Source organism: Pristiophorus japonicus, unplaced genomic scaffold, assembly GCF_044704955.1.
Source record: "Pristiophorus japonicus isolate sPriJap1 unplaced genomic scaffold, sPriJap1.hap1 HAP1_SCAFFOLD_466, whole genome shotgun sequence".
NCBI classification, from domain to species: Eukaryota; Metazoa; Chordata; class Chondrichthyes; family Pristiophoridae; genus Pristiophorus; species Pristiophorus japonicus.
In genome coordinates, this window is record NW_027254370.1 from 465,289 (window position 1) to 492,890 (window position 27,602).

The 27,602-nt window shown below is 50.2% G+C and overlaps 1 long non-coding RNA gene across 1 annotated transcript in view; it reads right to left on the bottom strand.

The window, feature by feature from the left end:
• Positions 1 to 26,876, bottom strand: part of LOC139252421 (uncharacterized) — a 372,936-nt gene extending 346,060 nt beyond the window's left edge. Inside the window, exons 1-5 of the long non-coding RNA XR_011591482.1 lie at positions 26,841 to 26,876; positions 26,676 to 26,699; positions 21,484 to 21,537; positions 7,997 to 8,050; positions 2,230 to 2,277 (exon numbers count right to left, since the gene is read on the bottom strand). This is a non-coding gene — a long non-coding RNA (uncharacterized lncRNA). The remainder of the gene's footprint in view (positions 1 to 2,229; positions 2,278 to 7,996; positions 8,051 to 21,483; positions 21,538 to 26,675; positions 26,700 to 26,840) is intronic.
• Between the last annotated feature and the right edge of the window lie 726 nt (positions 26,877 to 27,602).

Sequence of the window (27,602 nt, forward strand, 5' to 3'; positions counted from 1 at the left end):
GGCTAGAATAGACTGGCAAATGATACTTAAAGGTTCGACGGTGGATAGGCAATGACAAACATTTATAGATCACATGGATGAACTTCAACAATTGTACATCCCTGTCTGGAGTAAAAATAAAACAGGGAAGGTGGCTCAACCATAGCTAACAAGGGAAATTAAGAATAGTATTAAAACCGGGAAGAAGCATATAAATTAGCTAGAAAAAGTAACAAACCTGAGGACTGTGAGAAATTTAGAATTCAACAGAGGAGGACTAGGGGTTTAATTAAGAGGGGGAAAATAGAGTACGAGAGGAAGCTTGCCGGGAACATAAAAACTGACTGCAAAAGCTTCCATAAATATGTGAAGAGAAAAAGATTAGTGAAGACAAACGTAGGTCCCTTGCAGTCAGATTCAGGTGAATTTATAATGGGGAACAAAGAAATGGGAGACCAATTGAACAAGTACTTCAGTTCTGTCTTCACGAGGGAAGACACAAATAACCTTGCGAATGTACTCAGGGACAGTGGGTCTAGTGAGAAGGAGGAACTGAAGGATATCCTTATTAGGCGAGAAATTGTGTTAGGGAAATTGATGGGATTAAGGCCAATAAATCCCCAGGGCCTGATAGTCTGCATCCCAGAGTACTTAAGGAAGTGGCCCTAGAAATAGTGGATGCATTGGTGATCATTTTCCAACAGTCTATCGACTCTGGATCAGTTCCTATGGACTGGAGGGTAGCTAATGTAACACCACTTTTTAAAAAAGGAGGGAGATAGAAAACGGGTAATTAGAGACTGGTTAGCCTGACATCAGTAGTGGGGAAAATGTTGGAATCATTATTAAAGATGAAATAGCAGCGCATTTGGAAAGCAGTGATAGGATCGGTCCAAGTCAGCATGGATTTATGAAAGGGAAATCATGCTTGACGAATCTTCTGGAATTTTTTGAGGATGTAACTAGCAGAGTAGACAAGAGAGAACCGGTGGATGTGGTGTATTTGGACTTTCAAAAGGCTTTTCACAAAGTCCAGCACAAGAGATTGGTGTGCAAAATCAAAGCACATGGTATTGGGGGTAATGTATTAACGTGGATAGAGAACTGGTTGGCAGACAGGAAGAAGAGAGTCGGGATAAACGGGTCCTTTTCAGAATGGCAGGCAGTGACTAGTGGAGTGCCGCAGGGCTCAGTGCTGGGACCCCAGCTATTTACAATATACATTAACGATTTAGATGAAGGAATTGAGTGTAATATCTCCAAGTTTGCAGATGACACTAAACTGGGTGGCAGTGTGAGCTGTGAGGAGGACACTAAGAGGCTGCAGGGTGACTTGGACAGGTTAGGTGAGTAGGCAAATGCATGGCAGATACAGTATAATGTGGATAAATGTGAGGTTATCCATTTTCGGGGCAAAAACACAAAGGCTGAATATTATCTGAATGGCGGCAGATTAGGAAAAGAGGAGGTGCAATGAGACCTGGGTGTCATGGTTCATCAGTCATTGAAAGTTGGCATGCAGGTACAGCAGGCGGTGAAGAAGGCAAATGGTATGTTGGCCTTCATAGCTAGGGGATTTGAGTATAGGAGCAGGGAGGTCTTACTGCAGTTGTACAGGGCCTTGGTGAGGCCTCACCTGGAATATTGTGTTGAGTTTTGGTCTCCTAATTTGAGGAAGGAAGTTTTTGCTATTGAGGGAGTGATGCGAAGGTTCACCAGACTGATTCCAGGGATAGCTGGACAGACATATGAGGAGAGACTGGATCAACTGGGCCTGTATTCACTGGAGTTTAGAAGGATGAGAGGGGATCTCATAGAAACGTATAAGATTCTGACGGGACTGGACAGGTTAGATGCGGGAAGAATGTTCCCGATGTTGGGGAAGTCCAGAACCAGGGGACACAGTCTTAGGATAAGGGGTAGGCCATTTAGGACTGAGATGAGGAGAAATTTCTTCACTCAGAGAGTTGTTAATCTGTGGAATTCCCTGCCACAGAGAGTTGTTGATGCCAGTTCACTGGATATATTCAAGAGGGAGTCAGATATGGCCGTAACGGCTAAGGGGATCAAGGGGTATGGAGAGAAAGCAGGAAAGGGATACTGAGGGAATGATCAGCCATGATCTTATTGAATGGTGGTGCAGGCTCGAAGGGCCGAATGGCCTACTCCTGCACCTATTTTCTATGTTTCTATGTAATATATAAAGAGACTAAAATGGAACAGTTAAAGACAGAATGGGGCCATGCTTACCAGGAGGTCGGCACTGCCTTCTGCACCGTGGAGGTTACCAGGAAGGCCCTGTACCAACAGATCACACAACATGTCATCAGCAGCCCATCACACACTGATTACATGCACACCCGAGCGGGCTGAAAGCTTAGTAGTTGTTTAGTATTAGATTCCAGCCTGTAACTCACTCCCGGGTATCTGTTATTCTATATATAAACCCCCCGAACACCTCAATTAGATTCCAACCTGTAACTCACTCCCGGCTATCTGTTATTCTACATTTAACCCCCGAATCCCTCAATTAGATTCCAGCCTGTAACTCACTCCCAGGTATTCATTATTCGATATATAAATCCACCGAACCCCTCAATTAGATTCCAGCCCGTAAGTCACTCCCGGGTATCTGTTTTTCTATGTATACACCCCCCGAACCCATCGATTAGATTCCATTCTGTAGCTCACTCTGAGGTATCTGTTATTCTATATATCAACCCCTGAACCCCTCGATTAGATTCCAGTCTGTAACTCACTCCCAGGTATCTGTTATTCTATATATAAACCCCCGAACCCCTCGATTAGATTCCAGCCTGGAACTCACTCCCGGGTATCTGTTATTCTATATATAAACCCCCCGAACTCCTCGATTAGATTCCAGCCTGTAACTCACTCCCAGGTATCTGTTATTCTATATAAAAACCCCAAGAACCCCTCGATTAGATTCCAGCCTGTAACTCACTCCAGCGTGTCTGTTATTCTATATAAAAACCCCCCCAAATCCTTCGATTAGATGCCAGCCTGTAACTCACTCCCAGGTATCCGTTATTCTATATATACACCTCCCGAACCCCTCGGTTAGATTCCAGCCTGTAACTCACTCCCGGGTATCTGTTATTCTATATATAAACCCCCGAACTCCTCGATTAGATTCCAGCCTGTAACTTACTACCGGGTATCTGTTATTCTGCATAAAAAAACCCCGAACCACTCGATTAGATTCCAGACTGTAACTCACTCCCGGGTATCTGTTATTCTACATATAAACCCCCGAACTCCTCGATTAGATTCCAGACTGTAACTCACTCCCGGGTATCTGTTATTCTACATATAAACCCCAAGAACCCCTCGATTAGATTCCAGCCTGTAACTCACTCTGGGGTATCTGTTATTCTATATATGAACCCCCCCAAATCCCTCGATTAGATGCCAGCCTGTAACTCACTCCCGGGTATCCGTTATTCTATATATACACCTCCCGAACACCTCGATTAGATTCCAGCCTGTAACTCACTCCCGGGTATCCGTTATTCTATATATAAACCCCCGAACTCCTTGATTAGATTCCAGCCTGTAACATACTCCCGGGTATCTGTTATTCTATATAAAAACCTCCCAAACCACTCGATTAGATTCCAGCCTGTAACTCACTCCCAGGTATCTGTTATTCTATATATAAACCCCAAGAACCCCTCGATTAGATTTCAGTCTGAAACTCACTCCAGCGTGTCTGTTAGTCTGTATATAACTTCCCCGAATCCCTCGATTAGATTCTAGCCTGTAACTCACTCGCAGGTATCTGTTATTCTATATAAAAAAACTCCGAACTCCTCGATTAGATTCCAGCCTGTAACTCACTCCAAGCTATCTGTTATTCTATATATAAACTCCTGAACCCCTCGATTAGATTCCAGTCTGTAACTCACTCCCAGGTATCTGTTAGTCTATATATAAACCCCCGAACTCCTCGATTAGATTTCAGCCTGTAACTCACTCCCGGGTATCTGTTATTCGATATAAAAACCGCCCCGAACGCCTTGATTATATTCCAGCCTGTAACTTACTCCCGGGTATCTGTTAGTCTGTATATAACTTCCCCGAATCCCTCAATTAGATTCCAGCCTGTAACTCACTCGCGGGTATCTGTTATTCTATATATAAATCCGCCGATCCCCTCGATTAGATTCCAGCCTGTAACTCACTCCCGGGTATCCGTTATTCTATATAAAAAAAAACCGAACCACTCGATTATATTCCACCCTGTAACTCACTCCCGGGTATCCGTTATTCTACATATAAAACCCCGAACTCCTTGATTGGATTCCAGCCTGTAACACACTCCCGGGTATTTGTTATTCTTTATAAAAACCTCCCAAACCACTCGATTAGATTCCAGTCTGTAACACACTCCCAGGTATCTTTTATTCTATATATAAACCCCAACAACCCCTTGATTACATTCCAGTCTGAAACTCACTCCAGCGTGTCTGTTAGTCTGTATATAACTTCCCCGAACACCTCGATTCGATTCCAGCCTGTAACTCACTCGCGGGTATCTGTTATTCTATATAAAAAAAACCCGAACTCCTCGATTAGATTCCAGCCTGTCACTCACCCCCGGGTATCTGTTAGTCTATATATAAACCCCCAAACTCCTCGATTAGATTCCAGTCTGTAACTCACTCCAGGTATCTGTTATTCTATATATAAACCCCCGAACTCCTCGATTAGATTCCAGCCTGTAACTCACTCCCAGGTATCTGTTATTCTATATATAAGCCCCCCAAACACCTCGATTAGATTCCAGCCTGTAACTCACTCCAGCGTGTCTGTTATTGTATATATAAACCCCCCGAACCCCTCGATTAGATTCCAGCCTGTAACTCACTCTGGGGTATCTGTTATTCAATATATAAACCCCCACAAAACCCTCGATTAGATGCCAGCCTGTAACTCACTCCTGGGTATCTGTTATTCTATATATAAATCCCCCCGAAGCACTCGATTAGATTCCAGCCTGTAACTCACTCCCGGGTATCTGTTATTCTATATATAAACCCCCGAACCTCTCGATTAGATTCCAAACTGTAACTCACTCCCGGGTATCTGTTATTCTATATATAAACCCCCCGAACCCCCCGATTAGATTCCAGACTGTAACTCACTCTCGGGTATCTGTTATTCTATATATAAACCCCCCGAACCCCTCGATTAGATTCCAATCTGTAACTCACTCCAGCGTGTCTGTTATTGTATATATAAACCCCCCGAGCCCCTCGATTAGATTCCAGCCTGTAACTCACTCTGAGGTATCTGTTATTCTTTTATAAATCCCCCCAAATCGCTCGATTAGATGCCAGCCTGTAACTCACTCCCGGGTATCCGTTATTCTATATATTCACCTCCCGAACCCCTCGATTAGATTCCAGCCTGTAACTCACTCCCTGGTATCTGTTAATCTATATATAATTCCCACAGAAGCTCTCGATTAGATTCCAGCCTGTAACTCACTCCCGGGTATCCGTTATTCTATATATACACCGCCCGAACCCCTCCATTGGATTCCAGCCAGTAACTCACTCCCGGGTATCTGTTATTCAATGTATAAACCACCCGAATCCCTCGATTAGATTCCAGCCTGTAACTCACTCCCGTGTATCTGTTATTCTATGTATAAACCACCCGAACCCATCGATTAGATTTCATTCTGTAACTCACTCTGGGGTATCTGTTATTTTATATATAAACCCCTGAACCCCTCGATTAGATTCCAGTCTGAAACTCACTCCAGCGTGTCTGTTAGTCTGTATATAACTCCCCCGAATCCCTCGATTAGATTCCAGCCTGGAACTCACTCCCGGGTATCTGTTAGTCTATATATAAACCCCCGAACCCCTCGATTAGATTCCAGCCTGGAACTCACTCCCGGATATCTGTTATTCTATATATAAACCCCCCAAACTCCTCGATTAGATTCGAGCCTGTAACTCACTCCCGGGTATCTGTTATTCTATATATAAATCCCCCGAACCCCTTGATTAGATTCCAGCCTGGAACTTACTCCCGGGTATCTGTTATTCTATATATAATCCCCCCGAACCCCTTGATAAGATTCCATTCTGTAACTCACTCTGGGGTATGTTATTTTATATATAAACCCCTGAACCCCTCGATTAGATTCCAGTCTGAAACTCACTCCAGCGTGTCTGTTAGTCTGTATATAACTTCCCCGAAACCCTCGATTAGATTCCAGCCTGTAACTCACTCCCGGGTATCCGTTATTCTATATATAAACCCCCGAACTCCTCGATTAGATTCCAGCCTGTAACTTACTACCGGGTATCTGTTATTCTGCATAAAAAAACCCTGAACCACTCGATTAGATTCCAGACTGTAACTCACTCCAGAGTGTCTGTTATTGTATCTATAAACCCCCCGAACCCCTCGATTAGATTCCAGCCTGTAACTCACTCTGGGGTATCTGTTATTCTATATATGCACCCCCCCAAATCCCTCGATTAGATGCCAGCCTGTAACTCACTCCCGGGTATCCGTTATTCTATATATACACCTCCCGAACACCTCGATTAGATTCCAGCCTGTCACTCACTCCCGGGTATCCGTTATTCTATATATAAACCCCCGAACTCCTTGATTAGATTCCAGCCTGTAACATACTCCCGGGTATCTGTTATTCTATATAAAAACCTCCCAAACCACTCGATTAGATTCCAGCCTGTAACTCACTCCCAGGTATCTGTTATTCTATATATAAACCCCAAGAACCCCTCGATTAGATTTCAGTCTGAAACTCACTCCAGCGTGTCTGTTAGTCTATATATAAACCCCCGAACTCCTCGATTAGATTTCAGCCTGTAACTCACTCCCGGGTATCTGTTATTCTATATAAAAACCTCCCAAACCCCTCGATTAGATTCCAGCCTGGAACTCACTCCCGGGTATCTGTTATTCTATATATAAACCACCCGAACTCCTCGATTAGATTCCAGCCTGTAACTCACTCCAGCGTGTCTGTTAGTCTGTATATAACTTCCCCGAACCCCTCAATTAGATTCCAGCCTGTACCTCACCCCTGGGTATCTGTTATTCTATATATAAACCCCTGAACCCCTCGATTAGATTCCAGTCTGTAACTCACTCCCAGGTATCTGTTATTCTATATATAAACTCCCGAACCCCTCGATTAGATTCCAGCCTGGAACTCACTCCCGGGTATCTGTTATTCTATATATAAACCCCCCGAACTCCTCGATTAGATTCCAGCCTGTAACTCACTCCCGGGTATCTGTTATTCTATATATAAACCCCCGAACCCCTCGATTAGATTCCAGCCTGGAACTCACTCCCGGGTATCTGTTATTCTATATATAAACCCCCCGAACTCCTCGATTAGATTCCAGCCTGTAACTCACTCCCGGGTATCTGTTATTCTATATATAAATCCCCCGAACCCCTCGATTAGATTCCAGCCTGTAACTCACTCCCGGGTATCTGTTATTCTATATATAAACCCCCCCGAACTCCTCGATTAGATTCCAGCCTGTAACTCACTCCCGGGTATCTGTTATTCTATATATAAACCCCCGAACTCCTCGATTAGATTCCAGCCTGTAACTCACTCCCGGGTATATGTTATTCTATATATAAACCCCCCGAACCCCTCGATTAGATTCCAGCCTGTAACTCACTCCCGGGTATCTGTTATTCTATATATAAATCCCCCGAACCCCTTGATTAGATTCCAGCCTGTAACTCACTCCCGGGTATCTGTTAAACCACATGAATTCTTTAATTCTGTTGTAGCCTGTGACTCAGTCCCGGGTTTGCTTTATTCCTGACTACAGTATCACAGTTCTCATGGAATCCTGCAACAGTCCCACAGCCGACAAGCACTGATGGTTATCAGTCACCTTCATGTTCGAAAATAAAGGCTTGGGTTTGCAGAATGAAGCAGCATTTGTAAAGATGTTCCTGGTTATTGAGAATGACGCACCTGTTGACCTTGTGGCCCCGGCCTGCCCATTGGTCCAATCTGTCCTGTGGTTCCCTGTAAAATAAACACATCCATTGTAGCTCAGCACACAACCCCGCCTCAACCCTCCAAATGCTTGGTTCAGCAAACGTCTACCAATTGGTAGAGGAGAGAATTGTGGTGGAGAATGTGGGGGGGGCGGGCACGTCAGCAGCACAGGGTCGGAAAGGACACGGTGTCTGATGGGAAGGGGCAAATAGTTTGTGATGTGGGCGAGTGCAATGGTGTTGGATGGTCAAGGGTAGAACGGGGAGTGTTACAACACAGGAGTGATGGGAGGGTCGGGAAAGGTATGGGAGTAGGGGGATGGGAGTAGAGATGAGTTAAAGAATGCAATCTGGGGAAGGGTAAGATAATATAGTGTAACGTAGAAGAGCAGAAGGGGGAGTAGAATAATGTGATGAAGTTAAGTGGAGTAGAAATCAAAAGGAAAGATGCATTTATATAGCACCTTTCACGACCTCAGGGCATCTTAAAGCACTTTAGTAGAAGTAAGAACTGGGTAAAAGAGTGTACAATAAGGATGGGCAGAAGACAATATTGTCAGGAAGGTTAAGATAAAAGCAGTGAGGCCATAAAAAGCCAACTGTTGCCCTGGTGTTGTGTCTGGAAAGATAGATTATAAAAGCAAGGAGGTGAATTTGTACAAGACCGCAGTTCAGCCTCAGTTGGAATACAGTGTGCAGTTTGGGGTAGCCCATTATAGGATGGAGATAAATACAGTGGAAAAGGTGCGGCTGTTATTGAGGTTGAGGGGTCACAGTTACGGAGAAATGCGAAAAGTTAGAGCTTGTTTTAACTCAAGCTGAGGAATTTAAGAGCTGACTGCGAGAGACTATCATGAATATGAAAGGCAACGATGAGATAGGAATGAGCCTTGACTCAATGGTAACAATCCTGTCTCTGTGGCAGAAGGTATGGATCGTTGTTGTGGAAATGACCCATCTGCTGGATGGAAAGCAGAGGTAACAATGGGTTGTATTATATGCCATGGGATTAGACTGGGTGGAATATTAAAGGGTGCAGGGAGTGAGGGTGAGAGTGGGATTAGACTGGGTGGGATATTAAAGGGTGCGGGGAGTGAGGGGAGAGTGGGATTAGACTGGGTGGGATAATGAAGGGTACAGGGAGTGAGGGAAGAGTGAGATTAGGCTGGGAGGGATATTAAAGGGTGCAGGGAGTGAGGGGGAGAGTGGGATTAGACTGGGAGGGATATTAAAGGATGCAGGGAGTGAGGGGAAGAGTGGGATTAGACTGGATGGGATATTAAAAGGTATGGGGAGTGAGGGGGAGAGTGGGATTAGACTGGGTGGGGTATTAAAGTGTGCGGGGAGTGAGGGGGAGAGTGGGATTAGACTGGGTGGGGTATTAAAGGGTGCAGGGAGTGAGGGGGAGAGTGGGATTAGACTGGGTGGGGTATTAATGGGTGCAGGGAGTGAGGGGGAGAGTGGGATTAGACTGGGTGCTCATTTGGAGAAACACACAGACACAGACCTGTTGGGCTGAATGGTCTGTGACTATGGAGGAAATTTCTATATTTGATGATTCAATAAAACAGACAAGGATAGAATAGAATAAATGCAGTGTAAGGATGCATACATTAGGATAGAATTGTGTTTATAATAAACGCTGGGTAGAGGAGAACCCAGTAGTATATGGACAAGAGTACGGAGCAGGGATGGGGAGAGCAGTGTTGATGATATGGTAGGGAGTGGGTAGGAGAGTTAGTTAGTTGGATCGAGCAGAGTTGAGGTGTACAGCAGGAAAGAGCTGAACACAGAACAGATAAGTGCAGGGAAGCTATGAAGGAACAGGCAGTGTAGCAGGGTGAACATGCGGCCTGCTGTGCAGGGCCCCAGGCAGTGAGAGCAATCCACACACCCGGGCACAGTCAGTGGGGGGCAGTACGAGGGGGGGGAGTATGGGGGGGGGGCAGTGTGGGGGAGGGGACTGTGTGGGGGGGGACAGTGTGGGGGGGGACAGTGTGGGTGGGGGGGCAGTGTGGGGGAGGATACTGTGTGGGGGGGGCAGTGTGGGGGGGGCAGTGTGGGGGGGCAGTGTGGGGGGGGCAGTGTGGGGGAGGGGACTGTGTGGGGGGAGCAGTGTGGGGGAGGGGACTGAGTGGGGGGGCAGTGTGGGGGAGGGGACAGTGTGGGGGGCAGTGTGGGGGGGGACTGTGTGGGGGGGCAGTGTGGGGGGGCAGTGTGGGGGGGGCAGTGTGGGGGGGCAGTGTGGGGGGGGGACTGTGTGGGGGGGGCAGTGTGGGGGGGCAGTGTGGGGGGGGCAGTGTGGGGGGGCAGTGTGGGGGGGCAGTGTGGGGGGGGACTGTGTGGGGGGGGCAGTGTGGGGGGGCAGTGTGGGGGGGCAGTGTGGGGGGGCAGTGTGGGGGGGGCAGTGTGGGGGGGCAGTGTGGGGGGGGACTGTGTGGGGGGGGCAGTGTGGGGGGGCAGTGTGGGGGGGCAGTGTGGGGGGGCAGTGTGGGGGGGGGCAGTGTGGGGGAGGGGACTGTGTGGGGGGGGCAGTGTGGGGGGGCAGTGTGCGGGGGCAGTGTGGGGGGGGGCAGTGTGGGGGAGGGGACTGTGTGGGGGGGCAGTGTGGGGGGGGGCAGTGTGGGGGAGGGGACTGTGTGGGGGGGGCAGTGTGAGGGGGGGGCAGTGTGGGGGGGCAGTGTGGGGGGGGGCAGTGTGGGGGAGGGGACTGTGTGGGGGGGCAGTGTGGGGGAGGGGACTGTGTGGGGGGGCAGTGTGGGGGGGGGCAGTGTGGGGGAGGGGACTGTGTGGGGGGGGCAGTGTGAGGGGGGGGCAGTGTGGGGGGGCAGTGTGCGGGGGCAGTGTGGGGGGGGGCAGTGTGGGGGAGGGGACTGTGTGGGGGGGCAGTGTGGGGGAGGGGACTGTGTGGGGGGGCAGTGTGGGGGAGGGGACTGTGTGGGGGGGGCAGTGTGAGGGGGGGACTGTGTGGGGGGGGCAGTGTGGGGGGGCAGTGTGCGGGGGCAGTGTGGGGGGGGGCAGTGTGGGGGAGGGGACTGTGTGGGGGGGCAGTGTGGGGGAGGGGACTGTGTGGGGGGGCAGTGTGGGGGAGGGGACTGTGTGGGGGGGCAGTGTGGGGGAGGGGACTGTGTGGGGGGGCAGTGTGGGGGAGGGGACTGTGTGGGGGGGCAGTGACCCTGGAACAGAAGGGCAGAAGCACGGATTGATGGGAAGCGGCCTGAGTGTGTACTGTGTTGTCCCAAGGAGGGCAGACTGTGGGGGGTGAATCGTTTGGGGTTAGTTGGGCAGCAGTCGGATAGTGAAGAATACTCGGTAGATTCTCGGTAGGACGTAACATTTTGGGATGCAGCAGATGGGTAATCTGAGACATGAGATATGTTGAGGGCAATGAGCTCGGGACGATCACGGTGACTTTCGAGCTCTGGTTACCAAAGATCTCCACCACTGCGGGCTTTGTGTCTGGGGCTGTCATTGACAGAGAGTGACTGCAATGACTCGTCACCAACACTACTACGTTGCATCTTGTGAAGTCACTGCTGCTGGTCGAGCTGTATCTGTGACAGTATTACATGGAGAATGGCACTGGTACCAGATTGGATAGAGACAGGTGGAGGCAGTCTGTCGAGAAGGGTCTTCATGTTCAGATAGAGACGGGTAAAGTCACACCATCTAAGGAGAGGCATTGGACAACAAAGAACACGAAGTTGTAAGGAAGTAACGGTGGAATATTGCAGTGCGTTCTGAGGCAGTGCTGAGAGAGGAGTGTGACCACAGGGAATGGTTGGGAAGGCTCAAATTGTTCAATATACAGAAGGGAAAAACATGGACCAGGAAGCAAGTCAAGGTTGTGTAAGGTAGACAAGTTGATCTGGGATAGGTAGTGGAGGAATTTATTTTAAAAAACTCATTTGTGATGAGGTCACAGTCACAGAATAAAGGGTCAGCCATTTAGGACCGAGATGAGGAGAAAGTTCTTCACTCAAAGGATTGTGAAGCTTTGGAATTCTCTGCCCCAGAGGGCTGTGGAGGCTCAGTCCTTCAGTATATTCAAGGCCAAGATCGATAGATGTTTGGGAACAAAGGGAATGAAGGGATATGGGGACAATGCAGGAAGGTGGAATGGAGGTAGAGCAGCCATGATCTCACTGAATGGCGGAGCCGGCTCGAGGAGCCGAATTGCCCACTCCTGCTCCTGGTTCTTAGGTTTTTATCTTCATTTTGAAAAACAGTTTTTACTTGTCATACCAGAGTCAGTGAGATCACATATCCAAGGCTGCGCTTGCAGCAGCTTGTACACTTTATGAGGTATTAAACAGATGTTTCTGGGTATATTGCTGACCAGAACATGTGTCATAGGACAGTGTGTTGGGACCAGGATTCCCCAACTCACCATGGAGGAACCAGGCATTTTCCCAAGGGCAGGAGAACGAGGGAATCTCCCTGGGCTATTCTTGTGGATTTTCCGACAGCTGATTCCAGACCAACATTGGCAAAGATCTGGTAACAGTACAGCACAAGGGGACATGTACATTGTATGCTTTAGAGCTGGCATACAAATTGGCCAAAAATAGCAGTGAACCCGGGGACTGGGAGAAATTTAGAACTCAGCAGAGGAGGACAAAGGGTTTGATTAGGGCAGGGAAAATGGAGTACGAGAAGAAGCTTGCAGGGAACATTAAGACGGATTGCAAAAGTTTCTATAGATATGTAAAGAGAAAAAAGTTAGTAAAGACAAACGTAGAATCAGGGGAAGTCATAACGGGGAACAAAGAAATGGCGGACCAATTGAACAAGTACTTTGGTTCGGTATTCACTAAGGAGGACACAAACAACCTTCCGGATATAAGAGGGGTCAGAGGATCTAGTAAGGAACTGAGGGAAATCCTTATTAGTCGGGAAATTGTGTTGGGGAAATTAATGGGATTGAAGGCCGATAAATCCCCAGGGCCTGATGGACTGCATCCCAGAATACTTAAGGAGGTGGCCTTGGAAATAGCACATGCATTGACAGTCATTTTCCAACATTCCATTGACTCTTGATCAGTTCCTATCGAGTGGAGGGTAGCCAATGTAACCCCACTTTTAAAAAAAGGAGGGAGAGAGAAAACAGGGAATTATAGACCGGTAAGCCTGACATCGGTAGTGGGTAAAATGATGGAATCAATTATTAAGGATGTCATAGCAGCGCATTTGGAAAGAGGTCACATGATAGGTCCAAGTCAGCATGGATTTGTGAAAGGGAAATCATGCTTGACAAATCTTCTGGAATTTTTTGAGGATGTTTCCAGTAGAGTGGACAAGGGAGAACCAGTTGATGTGGTATATTTGGACTTTCAGAAGGCTTTCGACAAGATCCCACACAAGAGATTAATGTGCAAAGTTAAAGCACATGGGATTGGTGGTAGTGTGCTGACGTGGATTGAGAACTGGTTGTCAGACAGGAAGCAAAGAGTAGGAGTAAATGGGTACTTTTCAGAATGGCAGGCGGTGACTAGTGGGGTACCGCAAGGTTCTGTGCTGGGGCCCCAGCTGTTTACACTGTACATTAATGATTTAGACGAGGGGATTAAATGTAGTATCTCCAAATTTGCAGATGACATTAAGTTAGGTGGCAGTGTAAGCTGCGAGGAGGATGCTATGAGGCTGCAGAGCGACTTGGATAGGTTAGGTGAGTTGGCAAATGCATGGCAGATGAAGTATAATGTGGATAAATGTGAGGTTATCCACTTTGGTGGTAAAAACAGAGAGACAGACTATTATCTGAATGGTGACAGATTAGGAAAAGGGGAGGTGCAATGAGACCTGGGTGTCATAGTACATCAGTCATTGAAGGTTGGCATGCAGGTACAGCAGGCGGTTAAGAAAGCAAATGGCATGTTGGCCTTCATAGCGAGGGGATTTGAGTACAGGGGCAGGGAGGTGTTGCTACAGTTGTACAGGGCATTGGTGAGGCCACACCTGGAGTATTGTGTACAGTTTTGGTCTCCTAACCTGAGGAAGGACATTCTTGCTATTGAGGGAGTGCAGTGAAGGTTCACCAGACTGATTCCCGGGATGGTGGGACTGACCTATCAAGAAAGACTGGATCAACTGGGCTTGTATTCACTGGAGTTCAGAAGAATGAGAGGGGACCTCATAGAAACGTTTAAAATTCTGATGGGTTGAGACGGGTGATAGAGAATTCAAACAGGCTGCATTTAGACAGGCTGTGAAAATTCACAGACAAGTCAGAGATGCTACATGCATTTCAGCCACATTGCGTTAAGTCATCAATCAACTTGACATTTTCGGACCTTGGGTAGTGAGCCAATAAGGTCAAAGAAGGCGAGTTCTTTTCTGTAAATTGAACCCGGTATAAAATACAGCCATTTTGACCATGTGTCTCAGTAAGACAAAGGAACTGGCAATCAGCCAGCAGATTGTTGCTCTCTGCCAAGATTAAAAAGTTTAAACTACCATCGGAGTTCGTATTTCAATGGAAATTAAGAGATCTAACAATTTTGGCGCTGCGAACAGGATCGCTGAGGAAAGAAACTGAATTTTGGACATCGGACCTACATATTGAGGTAAGGACACCTCTTTTTTTTTTTAAAAGTCCTCGGTCAAAAGTCTAAATTCGCCTCTCCTTCTACGCGATTCCGAAAGCCTCCGGTTTGCGAACCCTCCGGTTGGTAGTCGGCTCGAGGTCCCATAGACGTCTAAACTTCGGCGGTGTGTTAGTTAATTAATCACCGACCTATTGATCGGCTAAAAGCCTCCGCCTCGAGACCCCAGTAAAGAAATGGCAGCAGGAGATAAGAACAAAGAATTGCCTACAACTGTTAAATGTGGGCAAGCACCACCTGAAGTTTCGCTAGATTTAATTATCGAACAGTTGAAAGAATACATAGAGCAACAATTCGACTTATCTAAAACCTGTATTAAGATCGAACAAAAGTACGGAACCTCCAGAAGACAATGGTCCTTGGACGAGATTAAAAGGGTCTGGGGAAAAACGACCCGTATGAAAAATAAAGAACGAACTAGATGGTCCCTAGCGGTTATGGGCCAGATTCGAAAGCGGAATGAAATTATAATGCGTTCCCAACGTGATGGAGAACTGACCAGTACAAAGGATCAATTGCAAGCAGTTTGTGCGCAGCTGCGACAGAAAAAGCTTGAACTTGAAAAGCTGGAAGCGGAAGTTAAAGATCTTAAAGGTGAAATTAAAGAATGGAAAAAATCATTAGGTCAAGAGACAGTAATAGGAAAAGGAAAATATATTGGTCAATTCCCAGGGTACCCATGTTTGGATAAATTAAAAGCGCAAACCCGAAGACACGACCGAGGAATAGATACGGATTCTGAATCCGACGATACAGGGTTGGACGATGACCAATTAAGGGTGCGCTTTGCCCCGTTTAAACAAAGACGAGTTGGAGTCAAATCAGAAGAGACTGCGGATGAGGGCGGAACCAAAAAAACGAGGAAAAGGGTGTACGAAAAATACTTAGTTCATGATCCGGCAGACCCAGAGAAAATTGATAATTGGTCCAAGGAATTGCCCAGTCCAAAGAAAGGGGGCGTAAAAACGTGGGACCAATTGGATCGCTTAAGAAATGTATATCAACTTCATCCCTGGGACGGAGTGCAAATTTTGACCATAATGGTGCCAAAAACACAGGGAAGAAAATTGCACGACAAGGTAGAAGAAGCTTTGGGGCAGGATGAGCAAGAATTAGACGCAGGATGGGAGGCGATTAAACACTGGCTGCAAGCCTTCAGTCCAGCTAAGACAGACTGGGGAAAAATTGCAGCCTGCCAACAGAAAGGAACAGAGGAGGTCCTGGAGTATGACGAGCGGTTTAGATGCATGTGGCTAGAACATTCGGGTATGAATAATACGGATGAGGAAATGGGTGAACAAGTGTTTGGACCCCTGAAAGCAGCTTTCGTGGCAGGTCTAAAGCCAGAACTGTCCAAAATGCTTAAGGTAGTGTTACCGGACTGGGAAGGTAGAGGAACTACCTTTGCAGCATTGGTGGATCGATGTAACCAATTAGATCGGGATATGGGAGCTAAAGTCCGAGCTGTGCAGACTATGGGATGGAAATCCCAGGATTCCGATAAACAGTTATTAGGAAGATTACCCGGAAAATGTCATTATTGTGGGAGAGAAGGTCACTGGGCCAAGACGTGCAGGGCAAAACAGCAAGGTCGTGGCCGGGGAAGAGGACGCAGCCAGGGATACAATTCAGCCAACAAACCAGACTTGTCACAAGATAACGACCTCATAGAAGCATTTAAGCGACTGACAATACAACAACAGAAGGAGTTACTTGGGATAGCAAAAAACGATCAGAGCCCACCCTGGCCCCCCTCATCGCACTAATACAACGAAGGGGAGATGGGCTATATATAACTGTGAGGGTGGGCGATAAGGATGTGGACTGTCTTTGAGACACAGGGATTAACATGCTTACCCCTACAATATGGAGTCTTTTTGCCGTTGGATGGTAGGGCACGTACAGCCTATGGAGTTGGGGGCCATAAAATGGAAATTAAAAGGACAACACCGATACTTATAGGCTGGGTCCACATGAACTAACCACGCCGGTCTGGATAGGCCCAGTAGATCAACCCCTTTTGGGAATGGACGTTCTAATCCAAATAGATTCATCGTTGCATTTCGAGGATGGTCGGGTGACATGGTCAATTAGAACTTTGAAGAAAGAAGAATTGAAGGAACACCCGATATGGGCTAAAGATAAGAACGATTGTGGCCTACTCCAGATGGAGCCTGCGTCATTTACCGGGATCAAGCCTCCATGCACGAAACAGTATCCCATCAGTCCAACTGCCATCCGGGAATCTTACCGGCTATTCAGCAATTGGAGAAACAAGGGGTGCTTATTAAAACGCATATCTCCTCCAATAGCCCCGTGTGGCCGGTACAGAAATCTAATGCGACTTGGCGTTTGGCTGTCGATTATAGGAAAGCGAACCAGTGTATTGATCAAAAAGCTCCTTTGGTCGCAGATCCCTCCACCATTTTTAATGCCCTCAAACCGGAACATAAATATTTCTTGGTTATAGATATGGCCAACGGATTTTGGTCGGTGCCTCTGGCACCGGAGGTTCGACAGTGGTTTGGTTTCACGGTCCAAGGACAACAGTATACTTGGACCCGGTTACCGCAGGGTTTCCACAACAGCCCTATGGTATTCCACATGGCTTTACAAAGCCATTTGCGAGAGTTACCTCCCCTGTCATCCACAGTCATCCAATATGTCGACGATATCCTGCTAGCTTCAAACACGGAAGAACAGCATGAACAAGATTTACGAGCTTTGCTGGATTACCTTCGGCTGAAAGGACATAAAACCAGCATCGACAAAGCACAAATATCCCAAGAAGAGGTTGTATACCTGGGACAAAAGATTTCACAAGGAAAGAGAGAACTTACCCAGGATAGAACTGCAGCCATTCGGGCTGCTAAAAGACCCACCACTATTCAGGAACTAAAGTCTTTTTTGGGATTGTGTAACTTTAACAGAAATTGGATTGACTCCTTCACACAGCTTGCTCAGCCACTGAATTATATTTTAAAGGGGAAACGTGCCTCTAAAGAAGCCATCACCCTCACTAAGGAACAGCAAGAGGCCTTCCTGAGTTTGAAAAAGGCTTTGTTTTCGGCACCGGCTCTGGGAATCCCCGACAGTGGTAAGCCATTTACCCTGTTTGTCCATGAGAAAGAAGGATATATGACAGCTATACTGACACAAGAACATGGGGATCGGCAAAGACCTATTGGCTATTATTCGGCAAAACTGGATGCGGTAGCCCTCGGATGGGGAAGTTGCCTAAGGGCCATGGAAGCTACATGTCGAGCAGTAATGACCACTGCGGGTCTAGTCTTCGACCAAAAGCTGATTGTCAAGTGTCCCCACACCGTACACGCTTTGCTGTCTATGAATAGAATGTCTCAGGTGACGGCAGCTAGATGGACCCGCTGGACAGCAGTTTTGGAAGCTCCTAATCTCCATATTGTCCGGGCCGGCCCGGTTAATCCCGCAACTATGCTCCCGATGTCAGAATCGAGGGAGCAAGAGGGGGGAGAATGTGAAGAGCATGACTGCGTGGAGATTTTAAAAGAAACAGAAGAAGCAGCCTTAGCAGCAGAGGAGCCTCTGCACAACCCAGACCTCATCCTGTTTACAGATGGTTCCTCCTTTGTGGACAATGGTACCAGAAAAGCAGGATGGGCAGTTACAACCTTATATGAGGAAGTGGTAAAAGGATGTTTACCCTCAGGAACGTCAGCACAACAGGCCGAGTTATGGGCCCTGTCAGAAGCATGTCGAATAGCAGAAGGACAGACAGCTAATGTCTACACAGATTCGCGTTATGCTTTTGGAGTCGCTCACGACTTTGGTCTGTTATGGCGGAAAAGAGGATTCCTCACTGCTGCTGGTACACCTATCCGAAATGGAAAAGAAGTCCGAGACGTACTGGAGGCCATACAATTACCTCAGGAAGTGTCCATCCTGAAGTGCAAGGCCCATACCAAGGAAAATACCACGGAAACACAGGGAAATGCCCTAGCCGACCAGGCAGCTCAAGATGCCGCCTCACAGGGCGTTCCCCCAGAAGAACCAACACAGGTGTGCAGATAGAAAGCACTCAGGACTCTGACACGAGACCTTCAAACAATGCAAGGCGAGTGCTCCCAAGAGGAAAAATGGACATGGATTGAGGCAGGAATTAAGCTATGTGAAGATGGTGTCTGGAGGCAAAGAGTTACCGACAAGCCAGTCACGCCACAAGCGCTTATGCCTTTTTTAGCCCAACAGATCCACTCGTGGGGACACTTGGCCTCACAACAGATGACGGCACGGTTCCAGAAAAGCTGGTGGGGTCGGGGATTTAAAAAACATGCCCAGCTGGTAGCAGACCGCTGTGTGGTCTGCCAGAAAAATAATTCTGGACCCATCACGGTAATGCCCCAACTGAGGCCCCCTGCCCCTGTCGGACCATTCCAGCATCTGCAGGTTGATTATATATCTCTTCCTTCATGCCAAGGATACACTAACATTCTTGTCATGGTCGACAGATTCTCTAGATGGGTAGAAGCTGTCCCAACTAAAAGAGCCACAGCCAATCACACTGCAAAGGTCTTGTGTAAGGATTACATTCCCCGATGGGGAGTCCCGAGTAGCATTGACTCAGATTAGGGAACACACTTCACAGGTGCTGTCTGCCAAGAAGTCTGTAGGTTACTGAACATTACGTGGGATTTACACTGTCCTTATCATCCACAATCATCAGGACAAGTAGAGCGAATGAATCGAACTCTGAAACAACAGCTTGCCAAATATCACCAAGAAGGAACACCATGGCCCCAGGCACTACCAATAGTGCTATGTAGCATTAGGGCAACCCCGAACAGAACTACAGGTCTAAGCCCATTTGAAATTATAACAGGAAGACCCTTGTCGCTGCCAGGAACTATCGATTTACAGAAAGCTGATGTTCACTTAATGAGTGACACTTTGTTATCATACTGTCAGATCCTATCCAATGCTATTAGTTCTGTTTCTCGACAGGTATCGGCAGCTTGGGGTAATCCACGCGAAGGAGGACACGACATCATCCCGGGAGTCTGGGTCTATGTGAAAAAGTTGCATAAAGAACCTTTGGGTGCCAAGTGGGAGGGACCTTATCAAGTGTTATTGATCACCCAGGCAGCTGTTAAAGTCCAAGGAAAGAAAGCCTGGATCCACGCTTCACACGTTAAACGAGCACCCGTAACTGAAGCTGAAATCTAATAAGGACAATTACTTTCCGCGAAAATGTATGAATTTACTGTATTATTGATTGTAGGTATTCTAGGCATTTGCCTACTTCTTCTAGCCGACCCTCTGCACCAAAGGGAAATAGTAGGGTCACAAGGGAATTACATGTAAATACCTTTTACTTTTATATTGTTTGTTTATGTTGATTAAATGTTGTTGCGACCAGGCGGCTGTAGCTACTGTCCCGCATGTGAGACACCTTGCAGGTCCCAGCAGACCGTCTGTACGTGGCACAGGGGTATGTAATGCTTAAGGAAAGGTTGTTTACTGGTTGAATTAAGATATTGATTTGGATTAAATTGGAATAAGGTTAATTAACCTACTAAAACCAGACTTCCATTATGGCCACGATGGAACTCGGGTTGGTGTAAATTTGTGTGGAAGCTACTAGTCCGGACATGTGGCGAAACACATCAACAAATTTTAGAAGGAAACTCTATTAACATGTATGAAATTATTTTGTAGAATGTTTAACCAGTGATACCTGAAGTTTTATGATTCAGTTTGTGAAAGAATCAAACGAGGGATTGATAGAGAATTCAAACAGGCTGCATTTAGACAGGCTATGAAAATTCACAGACAACAAGTCAGAGATGCTACATGCATTTCAGCCACATTGCGTTAAGTCATCAATCAACTTGACATTTTCGGACCTTGGGTAGTGCGCCAATAAGGTCAAAGAAGGCGAGTTCTTTTCTGTAAATTGAACCCGGTATAAAATACAGCCATTTTGACCATGTGTCTCAGTAAGACAAAGGAACTGGCAATCAGCCAGCAGATTGTTGCTCTCTGCCAAGATTAAAAAGTTAAAACTACCATCGGAGTTCGTATTTCAATGGAAATTAAGAGATCTAACAACAGGTTAGATGCAGGAAGAATGTTCCCAATGTTGGGGAAGTCCAGAACCAGGGGTCACAGTCTAAGGATAAGGGGTAAGCCATTTAGGACCGAGATGAGGAGGAACTTCTTCACCCAGAGAGTGGTGAACCTGTGGAATTCTCGACCACAGAAAGTTGTTGAGGCCAATTCACTAAATATATTCAAAAAAGAGTTAGATGTAGTCCTTACTACTAGGGGGATCAAGGGGTATGGTGAGAAAGCAGGAATGGGGTACTGAAGTTGCATGTTCAGCCATGAACTCATTGAATGGCGGTGCAGGCTAGAAGGGCCGAATGGCCTACTCCTGCACCTATTTTATTTGTTTCTATTTCTATGTCACCAGAGAATGTGGCACAATGGGAGTGCCTATTGGGAATTTGGGCACTTGGGTCAACCTGCCCAGTTTGTGCACTCACACACCGTTCAGTTTGATGGATGGAAGATGATGTTGCTAGAACGTCGACAACAGACTTCCAAACCTGAACTCCCGACAGGTGCTCGTGCCATGCAAAGCTCCTGAACCAACTTCTTAGGGGCAACTAATGATGGGCAATAAATACCAGCCTTGCCAGTGACGCCCACATCCCAAGAGTGAATGAAAAAAATTATGCAGCTCCTGTGTACAGCACAGAATAAGGAATATATTACTCTTCCTAAATGTCAGTTGTGGCAACAAGACTTTGAATCACTGTCATCATGTTAAACAGTTCAGGAGCAGACCGGAATTGATTATTTCAATATCACTTACTTTAGCTCCCGGACGCCCAATTTCTCCAGGAAGGCCGATGGGACCAGCGGGACCCTTCAGACAATGAGAGAAGGTTACAGAGCTCGCCTTTTACCAGAGCTAAATCACAGCAATCCAATCCTGTCTGGCCCTGATGTCTACATCCTCATCACTTCCGATAGGATTCCCCTGCCGCATGTCCTGATTGTATCATACAACAACTGCCCACACGCTGCTCCGGGCGGGCCGAGATTGGGTATAAACAGGAGCTCGAGCATATGATAACCCCTCAAAGCAAATTCACGCAGCAGGAGAATTCGACACTAAATCTGTCCGGAGTTTGAGGACAGTTCAATCTCCATGTAAAGAAATACTTTTGAAGTGCAGGTTTTTCATGGGCTGTGTAACGGTTTGCAGCCCATTCAAACCTAGCTGTTTCATTATATTTTTCAATCGAGTCAGGTAAGGCACAGCTACATAAGAAAGAGATCAGCAATACCAAGTATACCAATATCTCAAGCTCTGAATCACGATGCTAATCGAATGAGAGATGAGCAGAGGGCAGTGCTCCTGATGGGCCAGTGTGTGGATTTGCACTTTCAGTGCTGAGACCCGCTTTGATTCCTGGTCAGGGAATATGAATTTAGGCTTGTGTGGAGCATAAAGCAGTTGGGCCAAATGGCCTGTTTCTGTGCTCTACATTCTATACAAGAACCGCCAAACAGCAATGATATAAATTGTCATTAATTTGTTTAATTTATTTTGGTTACCTTAGTCAAGGGAAGGTCGAGGGTCGAGGAACATTGGTCGAGGGTCAAGGGTCGAGGGAGGAATGTTGGTCGAAGGTCGAGGGAGGAACGCTGGTCGAAGGTCAAGGGGGGAACGTTAGTCGAGGGTCGAGGGGGGAACGTTGGTCGAGGGTCGAGGGGGGAACGTTGGTCGAGGGTCGAGGGGGGAACGTTGGTCGAGGGTCGAGGGGGGAACGTTGGTCGAGGGTCGAGGGGGGAACGTTGGTCGAGGGTCGAGGGGGGAACGTTGGTCGAGGGTCGAGGGGGGAACGTTGGTCGAGGGTCGAGGGAGGAACGTTGGTCGAGGGTCGAGGGGGGAACGTTGGTCGAGGGTCGAGGGGGGAACGTTGGTCGAGGGTCGAGGGGAGAACGTTGGTCGAGGGTCGAGGGGGGAACGTTGGTCGAGGGTCGAGGGGGGAACGTTGGTCGAGGGTCGAGGGGGGAACGTTGGTCGAGGGTCGAGGGGGGAACGTTGGTCGAGGGTCGAGGGGAGAACGTTGGTCGAGGGTCGAGGGAGGAACGTTGGTCGAGGGTCGAGGGGGGAACGTTGGTCGAGGGTCGAGGGGGGAACGTTGGTCGAGGGTCGAGGGGGGAACGTTGGTCGAGGGTCGAGGGGGGAACGTGGGTCAAGGGTCGAGGGTCGAGGGGGGAACGTTGGTCGAGGGTCGAGGGGGGAACGTTGGTCGAGGGTCAAGGGGGGAACGTTGGTCGAGGGTCGAGGGGGGAACATGGGTCAAGGGTCGAGGGTCGAGGGGGGAACGTTGGTCGAGGGTCGAGGGGGGAACGTTGGTCGAGGGTCGAGGGGGGAACGTTGGTCGAGGGTCGAGGGGGGAACGTTGGTCGAGGGTCGAGGGGGGAACGTTGGTCGAGGGTCGAGGGGGGAATGTTGGTCGAGGGTCGAAGGGGGAATGTTGGTCGAGGGTCGAGGGGGGAATGTTGGTCGAGGGTCGAGGGGGGAATGTTGGTCGAGGGTCGAGGGGGGAATGTTGGTCCAGGGTCGAAGGGGGAATGTTGGTCGAGGGTCGAGGGGGGAATGTTGGTCGAGGGTCGAGGGGGGAATGTTGGTCGAGGGTCGAGGGGGGAACGTTGGTCCAGGGTCGAGGGTTGAGGGGGGAACGTTGGTCGAGGGTCGAAGGGGGAATGTTGGTCGAGGGTCGAGGGGGGAATGTTGGTCGAGGGTCGAGGGGGGAATGTTGGTCGAGGGTCGAGGGGGGAACGTTGGTCCAGGGTCGAGGGTTGAGGGGGGAACGTTGGTCGAGGGTCGAGGGGGGAACGTTGGTCGAGGGTCGAGGGGGGAACGTTGTTCGAGGGTCGAGGGGAGAACGTTGGTCGAGGGTCGAGGGAGGAACGTTGGTCGAGGGTCGAGGGGGGAACGTTGGTCGAGGGTCGAGGGGGGAACGTTGGTCGAGGGTCGAGGGGGGAACGTTGGTCGAGGGTCGAGGGGGGAACGTGGGTCAAGGGTCGAGGGTCGAGGGGGGAACGTTGGTCGAGGGTCGAGGGGGGAACGTTGGTCGAGGGTCAAGGGGGAACGTTGGTCGAGGGTCGAGGGGGGAACATGGGTCAAGGGTCGAGGGTCGAGGGGGGAACGTTGGTCGAGGGTCGAGGGGGGAACGTTGGTCGAGGGTCGAGGGGGGAACGTTGGTCGAGGGTCGAGGGGGGAACGTTGGTCGAGGGTCGAGGGGGGAACGTTGGTCGAGGGTCGAGGGGGGAACGTTGGTCGAGGGTCGAGGGGGGAACGTTGGTCGAGGGTCGAGGGGGGAACGTTGGTCGAGGGTCGAGGGGGGAATGTTGGTCGAGGGTCGAGGGGGGAACGTTGGTCGAGGGTCGAGGGGGGAACGTTGGTCGAGGGTCGAGGGGGAACGTTGGTCGAGGGTCGAGGGGGGAACGTTGGTCGAGGGTCGAGGGGGGAACGTTGGTCGAGGGTCGAGGGGGGAACGTTGGTCGAGGGTCGAGGGGGGAACGTTGGTCGAGGGTCGAGGGGGAACGTTGGTCGAGGGTTGAGGGGGGGGAACGTTGGTCGAGGGTCGAGGGGGGAACGTTGGTCGAGGGTCGAGGGGGGAACGTTGGTCGAGGGTCGAGGGGGGAACGTTGGTCGAGGGTCGAGGGGGGAACGTTGGTCGAGGGTCGAGGGGGGAACGTTGGTCGAGGGTCGAGGGGGAACGTTGTCGAGGTCAGGGGAACGTTGGTCGAGGGTCGAGGGGGGAACGTTGGTCGAGGGTCGAGGGGGGAACGTTGGTCGAGGGTCGAGGGGGGAACGTTGGTCGAGGGTCGAGGGGGGAACGTTGGTCGAGGGTCGAGGGGGGAACGTTGGTCGAGGGTCGAGGGGGGAACGTTGGTCGAGGGTCGAGGGGGGAACGTTGGTCGAGGGTCGAGGGAGGAACGTTGGTCGAGGGTCGAGGGGGGAACGTTGGTCGAGCGTCGAGGGGAACGTTGGTCGAGGGTCGAGGGGGAACGTTGGTCGAGGGTCGAGGGGGGAACGTTGGTCGAGGGTCGAGGGGGGAACGTTGGTCGAGGGTCGAGGGGGGAACGTTGGTCGAGGGTCGAGGGGGGAACGTGGGTCAAGGGTCGAGGGTCGAGGGGGGAACGTTGGTCGAGGGTCGAGGGGGGAACGTTGGTCGGAGGGTCGAGGGGGGAACGTTGGTCGAGGGTCGAGGGGGGAACATGGGTCAAAGGGTCGAGGGTCGAGGGGGGAACGTTGGTCGAGGGTCGAGGGGGAACGTTGTCGAGGGTCGAGGGGGGAACGTTGGTCGAGGGTCGAGGGGGGAACGTTGGTCGAGGGTCGAGGGGGGAACGTTGGTCGAGGGTCGAGGGGGGAATGTTGGTCGAGGGTCGAGGGGGAACGTTGGTCGAGGGTCGAGGGGGGAACGTTGGTCGAGGGTCGAGGGGGAACGTTGGTCGAGGGTCGAGGGGGGAACGTTGGTCGAGGGTCGAGGGCGGGGAACGTTGGTCGAGGGTCGAGGGGGGAACGTTGGTCGAGGGTCGAGGTCGGGGAACGTTGGCGAGGGTCGAGGGGCGAGGGGGGGAACGTTGGTCGAGGGTCGAGGGGGGAACGTTGGTCGAGGGTCGAGGGGGGAACGTTGGTCCAGGGTCGAGGGCGTAACGTTGGTCGAGCGAGGGGGGAACGTTGGTCGAGGGTCGAGGGGGGAACGTTGGTCGAGGTCGGGGGGAACGTTGGTCGAGGGTCGAGGGGGAACGTTGGTCCAGGGTCGAGGGTCGAGGGGGGAACGTTGGTCGAGGGTCGAGGGGGAACGTTGGTCGAGGGTCGAGGGGGGAACGTTGGTCGAGGGTCGAGGGTCGAGGGGGGAACGTTGGTCGAGGGTCGAGGGGGGAACGTTGGTCGAGGGTCGAGGGGGGAACGTTGGTCGAGGGTCGAGGGGGGAACGTTGGTCGAGGGTCGAGGGGGGAACGTTGGTCGAGGGTCGAGGGGGGAACGTTGGTCGAGGGTCGAGGGGGGAACGTTGGTCGAGGGTCGAGGGGGGAACGTTGGTCGAGGGTCGAGGGGGGAACGTTGGTCGAGGGTCGAGGGGGGAACGTTGGTCGAGGGTCGAGGGGGGAACGTTGGGGGAACGTTGGTCGAGGGTCGAGGGGGGAACGTTGGTCCAGGGTCGAGGGAACGTTGGTCCAGGGTCGAGGGGGGAACGTTGGTAGGGTCGAGGGTCGAGAGGGGGAACGTTGGTCCAGGGTTGAGGGGGGAACGTTGGTCGAGGGTCGAGGGTTGAGGGGGGAACGTTGGTTGTGACACCAGGAGAACTCTCTGCTTTTCCTCAAAAAGGTGTTGTGGGAGTTTTTACGGTCAGGAAGGGGCCTCACTTTAAATGTCTGGTACACTGCAATTCACCCACGGCAAAGTCTGCCAAAGGCAAGTGTCGAACGATTTTTGTTTCACTCCTGCTCTTTCCCCACAGCCCGGCACACGTTTCCACTTCAAGTATTAGCCAGTTCCCTTCGGAAAGTTACTGTTCAATCCGCTCCGCCCGACCTTTCATTGGGCAGGAAATAGAATCCGGGAAAAAAATCACATGCACGGCAAAAGGTCACAACTTCTCCCCCAAACACAGGTCACGACCTCTCTCCCCACACAACACAGGTCACGACCTCTTCACCCACACAACACAGGTTACGACCTCTCTCCCCACACAACACAGGTCACGACCTCTCCCCCCACACAACACAGGTCACGACCTCTCTCCCCACACAACACAGGTTACGACCTCTCTCCCCACACAACACAGGTCACGACCTCTCCCCCCACACAACACAGGTCACGACCTCTCTCCCCACACAACACAGGTCACGACCTCTCCCCCCACACAACACAGGCTGAAATAATTAAAACTCAGCCCCAATTAAAAGAATGACAAACATCACGATGAGCCACATTTGGCCTGATAGTAACTGAGATTTCTTGAAAGCTGTTGCACTTACAGCTGGTCCGATGGATCCAGACCCCTGAAAATAAAGCAGACACAAAAGAGATAATGAGCATTAAAGAATCTGCCCAGTGGAGGAATCATTGACCGAGCTGGTGATTGCTGTGTGAGGAGGGGCTACACAGAGCTGGAGATGGTCCAGGGATTCGGGGATACTCACCGAGGGTCCCGGCTGCCCGGGGAAACCCACCTGACCCTGCAAAAGAAAAGAAAACATTTATTAATGATAAAAAAAAACAGTTGCCAGTGAGCAGCAGGGAGCAGAGTGAGGACAGAGCCACCTTCATCCTCCTGCTACTGAAGTCACGCCCCATTGGAGCAGGCAGCCCCTTACATCTCCCATCCACGTTATGTTAAAGATGTAAATCACCCGCTGATTCACTAACCCCATTTAACATGCACACAGAGTCCAGCACTCGGAGTGTTCCCCAGGATCTCAAAACTGGTGCACTCCCCCTCCCCTCCTCGGTTCGTCCACCGCCCCTCCCCCCCCACCTCGTCCATTCACTCCCCCCCCCCACACCCCCGGTCCATTCACTCCCCCCCCCCCTCGTCCATTCACTCCCCCCCACCCTCGGTCCATTCACTCCCCCCCCCCACACCCCCGGTCCATTCACTCCCCCCCCACCTCGTCCATTCACTCCCCCCCCCACACCCTCGGTCCATTCACTCCCCCCCCCCTCGTCCATTCACTTCCCCCCCGTCCATTCACTCCCCCCCCCACACCCTCGGTCCATTCACTCCCCCCCCCACCCTCGGTCCATTCACTCCCCCCCCCCACACCCTCGGTCCATTCACTCCCCCCCCCCACCCTCGGTCCATTCACTCCCCCCCCCCCCCCACCCTCGGTCCATTCACTCCCCCCCCCCACCCTCGGTCCATTCACTCCCCCGCCCCCCCGGTCCATTCACTCCCCCCCACC